The 5,698-nt window shown below is 43.1% G+C and overlaps 1 long non-coding RNA gene across 2 annotated transcripts in view; it reads right to left on the bottom strand.

Moving 5' to 3' along the window:
* LOC120881965 overlaps nucleotides 1-5,481 on the bottom strand; it is a 35,776-nt gene extending 30,295 nt beyond the window's left edge. The window contains exon 1 of one of the 2 annotated variants that reach the window (XR_005725395.1): nucleotides 3,514-5,481. This is a non-coding gene — a long non-coding RNA (uncharacterized LOC120881965). The remainder of the gene's footprint in view (nucleotides 1-3,513) is intronic. The other variant, XR_005725396.1, reaches the window with a different exon arrangement.
* Between the last annotated feature and the right edge of the window lie 217 nt (nucleotides 5,482-5,698).

Here is a 5,698-nt window from a genome sequence, read left to right as displayed (position 1 = left end):
TTTGGTAATGTAAACGGAATTAGGAGGGGATGGGGTCCAAGGCTAGTGGTAAAGAACCCACTTGCCAATGCAGATCTAAGAGATGCAGGTTTGATTCCTGGGTGGGAAAGAGCCCCTGAAGGAGAGCATGGCAACCCACTTCAGTATTCTTGCCTGGAGAATCCTATGGACAAAGGAGCCTGGCAGGCTACAGTCCATGGGGTCACCAGAGTCGGACCCAAGTGCACGCATGGACTACTAAGGGACAGTAGTATAGTTAAATCCATTAACAAGTCCTATGTAGGCTCTGCAGTAATGAAAGGGAGATAGTTGGTGATGGAATCCTAGGTTAACATAAGGACTGCAACAGCCTTTAAGCACATTAACAGTCCCTGAACCCTCTGTGGTAATGAAAATTCAGTAAGAAGGGAACTGATTCCAATTTAACTAAGGAATGGTAGCTGTAATAAAGCCCATTACAAGTCCATTGTCCCCCTTTTGGTAATGCAAATAAAGTAGGAGGGCATGGGAGTCTTTACTAAGGGAACTGTAACTCTAACAGAGCCTTTTGACAGTCCCAAGTATCCACTGCAGTCTTACAAAGAGATTTAGTTGGGAATGGGATCATAGGTAAACATAGAGACTGCAGATGCATTTAAAAGCGTGTCAACAGTCTCTGGTACACTCTAGAGTAATGCAAACTGAGTAGAGTGATGGAATTCTAGACTAACAAAAGGGACAGTAGTGCAATTAGGCTCAGGAATAAGTCCCACATGCGCTGTGCATTATTAAAAAGGGAGTTAGGTGCTAATGGGATCCTAGGTTAACTTAAAGGACTGTAACTCCACTTAAGCACATTAACAGTCCCTTGTACCCTTTGTGGTCATGCAAATCAAGCAGGAAGGGAACCGATTCTAGACTAACAAAAGGAATTGTAGCTGCAATATAGTTCTTTAACAGTCCCAAGTACCCTATGCAGTCATACAGAGTTAGGTGAGGATGGGTTTCTAGGTTAACATAAGGGACTGTAGCTGTATAAACCCATCATTCCTTTGTACTGCCTGTGGTAATGCAAATCATTCAGTAGGGGAACGGATATTAAACCAGCCAAAGGGTCTCTATGTATAATCAAGCCCATTAACTGCCCCAAGTATCCTCTGCTGTAATGCAAAGGCAGTTAGTTGGGGATGGGCTTCTAGTTAAAAGGAAGGAGTCCCTAGGGATTCCAGTTTTGCAAGTGAACAATTTTAGGAAATGGCCTTACGTAATCAGCACCCTTTCAGAAGTTAAGACGATGCAGAGTTCCTGATACAAAAGGCTGAGGTGTAATCAATTAGGTTTGTGCACATAAACTGTTCTAGTTCAGACTTCTTAAGTAGTAAGGGTGCCCTGGTGAAAGACAAAGTGGGCCGGTGTGACCAGTTTACAGGATATGGACAAAGCAATTATGGACATTATAAATTCAAGAGGAGGGCCCTTGAGAGTTCAACCCACGTAGCTTGCAAATAGGATAGCAATGGCCCATTAAAACGGACAGGACTCTGGACAACTGCAACTATGCAAATTAACTGTCCAAGAGCTGAGTTCTTGAATAATCTGCACGACCCAGCAATATTCCACCAAGTGTGGGGTTTCATTTTTAATTGCATGGGACCATGGATATACACAATTATGCACATCAATTTTTTATTTATTTATTTTTTTTTTTATTTTTTTCAATTTTTTAATAAGAGAAAGGACTTTGGGTAATCAGAACTCCTCAGAAGAAATGGCATCGAGATAAGAGATATCCTAGACTAATGGATAGGATCATGGGAAATGAGAATTTTATATATTAATCCAAGGTGGCAGGTAGTCCGAACTACATAGGGGCAATGAAAAGAGCATGGGTGGATCTTACCCGTTAAGCAGGACCGTGATCAACAACTGAATCCAGTAATATTCCAAAGTAAGTGACTTTTAAATGAGCACTTCTGCTACAGTGCAAAGAAGTTGCAAAGGACCTGTGTAATGAACAATTGGGATTCTACACATTAATAATTCAAGGAACTTGGTCTCAGGTAATCAGCAATGCCTAAGAGCAATGCAAATAGGATGGAGGATCACTGGTTAATGGGGGAAACAGAAATTACAATTTGGTACTTTAATTGTACAAGAACAGGACTCCCCAGAAGCAGGACAAAACTGGTAGGATGCCTTTGTTTAATGGACAAGGCTATGACAACTGGGACTGAGCACATTAACCAAAAAAATTGTTTTTTTTTGTGCCCTTTGCTGAATGCAAGAGGGTTTTGGACTGGAATCTAATCCAATAGGCAGGGTTATGGGCAATTGCAACTTCACTCAGTACGAAGAGTTTAGGTGGTCAGCTCAGTAAATATGCACCGTCCAGAAAACTAGGATTGTGAGGACTGCAGCAATGACAGAGGAATGGTTTCTCCCTTATTGACATGGGATTGAGAAGATTATGAGTAACTAGACTTATGGGCAATAATTGTCTGATATGAAGCTCTCAGTTAATTAATGTTTCTTAACATTAATGCAAAGGGTGAATGGATTCTTTTTTCTAACATGGGCCAAGGGACAAATGGGATTCTGTAGATTAACTGAAAACAGTGACTTGGATAGCCAGCACTCAAGATCAGGAATGTTAGAGGTAGAGAGGGTATCCCAGTCTAATGGATGAGCAATGGGCAACTTATTTTTTTCACTGAATCAACAAAAATTGCACTGGCTTTAAGCAGAAACAGGACTGGGACTGGGGCTGGGGCTGGGGCTGGGGCTGGGGCTGGGGCTGGGGCTGGGGCAGGGCCAGAGACTGGGGCTGGGATTGGGGCAGGGGCCGGGCCGGGCCGGGGCTGGGGCCAGGGCAGGGGCTGGGGCCAGGGCTGGGGCCAGGGCAGGGGCTGGGGCCAGAAAGGAGATTGCTGGGAACAGGGTTGAGGAGGAGCTAGGGGCTGTGGAGGCAGGGGACCACAGAAAATTGAAATTATGAACAATAATTCTCCAATATAATACATTCAAATAGAAGAAGCAAATTCACAGCAATTGGTCTCCTGCAGGTTGGTGGATCATTAGTCAACGAGTGCAGCATTAAGAGTGGGGACAAAGCAAGGCCTGAACCTGAGTGGACCTTCAAATATTCCTTTTCACATTCAGTCATAAAGTTAAATTTTTAATTGATTACTTCTATGCTATAAGACTTCAAAAATCCAAAGGGAAGTAGTTTATGAAGTCAATTTCAAAGTAAAAAAATAGTAAAAAAAAATTATTAATGGTATATTATTTGACTTTGAATATCTAAATACAAAAAAAGCTTGAGGGGTTTGTAAAAAAGAAATTGAAAATTTTAAGGAATTTTAAAGGAATCCAAATATGAAAACCCATTAAATGTAATTAAAATGAATTCTACAAATAAAGCCCCTAAACACATTTCCATACTAGTCACTTAAGGCTGAAGCAAACACTAACAAACCACATAATCAAACTATGTACGACTGACATCCAATAAATAAATAGAAATCAAAATCCGACCCCAGTATTAGCCACGGGGTAGGTGTTCCTCTTGAGGAAGGCAGGGATTCCTCTTCTGCCAACAGTTGGCCAACGATCATCTGCGATCCATTCTGGTCCTTGCCACGACTCACTGCCAAGTTCACACTTAGCAGGCATGGAGCACTGCCCCTGGCCACAGCGCAGAAGAGCAGGGGGCGGGGGAGGGGGAAGTGGGGGAAGGGCTTCGGCCATGGCACCAATGCAGAGGAATGGCGTAAGGTTCTGCCTGCACAACCTAATATCCAGCACTGCAAGTGGCAATGAGGAAGGGGAGGGAGCCAGTGAGAGGGGAGGGAGGAAGTGGAAAGGCCAAATGTCCTTGGAAAGACTTTGGTACCACCCACTGAGATAAGTACAAATGTGGCCAGTCCTGACTGGCTGAATAGAGACGGCAGTGAGGTGCTATGCTAACTCATCTAATTCCATCCTCCACTAACTGGCTGTGACCAATTCTACCACCCTTTCTGATTGGGTGGGGCACGCGGCAATCTAACACTGCCAATCCCTTTCACTTTTTCCGCAGCAAAGTACGCCATCTTTAACAATGTGGCAGGCCCTCCTGATGCAAAGCCCGCCAAGAATGTAACGGTCAAACACCCCTGCCACGATATCCACGTGACAAACTGCCATGATATCCACATGACAAGGTCAGCCATATTGTCCCTGCAGCAAAACCTATCAGGAAATGCACACGGCAGAGACAAAAGCCCGCCATGTTTTAGACTGCGGCAAGTACTTAAGCGGCCATCTTCTACCATGTAACAGAATATTTCTACCGCCATGCTGCACACTAGAACAAAGACACCCATGATGTGGCTTCCCGCCACTGAAACACTGCGGCAAAATGGATCCGCCATTTTGAACACTCTAACAAAGCAGAGAGCCATGCTAAGCAATGCTGCAAGGTCAAAATCGCCATTTTGAACACTGCGCCTAATTCTTCTCCCGCTCATTTTCCATTAGACCCTTGTAATATGACATAGGATGAGCCTATGTTTTCCCACCTCATGATACCACAATTCATGCCAAGCTCCTAACATGACCCAAGTCAGCTCATTCAAAACATGTAACTCATGCAATGCATACCATTTCCTTTGCCTGTCGCATTATTCATCTTACCTTCCTAGTGATACTTAGCACAGTTACCCCTCAGCCAAGCTGGGCGGCAAATCTCAAGTGGCCGCCATCTTTCCTCCCCAGCCTAACCAACCCTCTAGCCTAACTGCAAAGTCATCTCCCAACCAAAGCCGTAGGTCCACTCACACAACACAAACGATTAGCAGCAAAATTTTGTAGACATTCCAGATAGTACAAGGAACCACAAAACCCAACACTTTTCCAACCATATAAAGCCCCGATGGGTGGTGTAAAACAAAAATCTAAGCAGGTATCCGCGGCCCCGATGGGCAAGGAAAAAAAATTAAAGCAGGTATCCGAGGCCCCGATGGGCAAGGAAAAAAAAAATTAAAGCAGGTATCCGAGGCCCCGATGGGCAAAAAAAAAAAAAAAAAAAAAAATTTAAAAAAAAGGCAGGTATCCATGACCCCGTTGGGTAAAAAATGACAATAATAATATATCTATCCACCTATCTATATACTCACTAAAACCAGGTATCCACAGCCCCGATGGGCAAAAAATATAGAAAAGGAGGAGAGAAAGAAAAAGAAACCACAAAAAACCAGAGGAATCAACCAAAAATCATTCCAAAGAAAACGTCCTTTAAAATGGAAAATTGCCTTAAAATATCCCCAATATCTGTAAAATACTGAGAAGGTGTCAAGAAAATACTAGAAGAAAGTTCAGGTTTTTTAAAATATTTTATGAATTTTTGGTGTAATTTTTTCCAAGAAATACGCCATAAGGCATGGTTGGGGTCTGGAAAATGTTCCAGAAAGAACCACACGGGCAAAGAGATCCAATATTAATAAGCTTCCACCTCAGGAAAAGAAGAAATATGGCGGTCGCAGCAAAGGGCAGCGCTTTAAGAAGTGAGAGGGAGGGGACTGAGGGCGGAGGGAATAGAAGAGGAGTGGCCTAGAAGATTGAAAGCCAGACATATTTGTAGTTTAGCCGGTTCAAAAATTTACCCAGTAACAAGAAAAAGAGAGTTTAAGAAAATAGCAATATACTAAAAAGAACATTATACTGGAAGTAGGCTTCATTT

Source organism: Oryx dammah, unplaced genomic scaffold (genome assembly GCF_014754425.2).
Source record: "Oryx dammah isolate SB20612 unplaced genomic scaffold, SCBI_Odam_1.1 HiC_scaffold_23, whole genome shotgun sequence".
NCBI classification, from domain to species: Eukaryota; Metazoa; Chordata; class Mammalia; order Artiodactyla; family Bovidae; genus Oryx; species Oryx dammah.
This window is presented reverse-complemented; position numbering and strand designations above follow the sequence as displayed.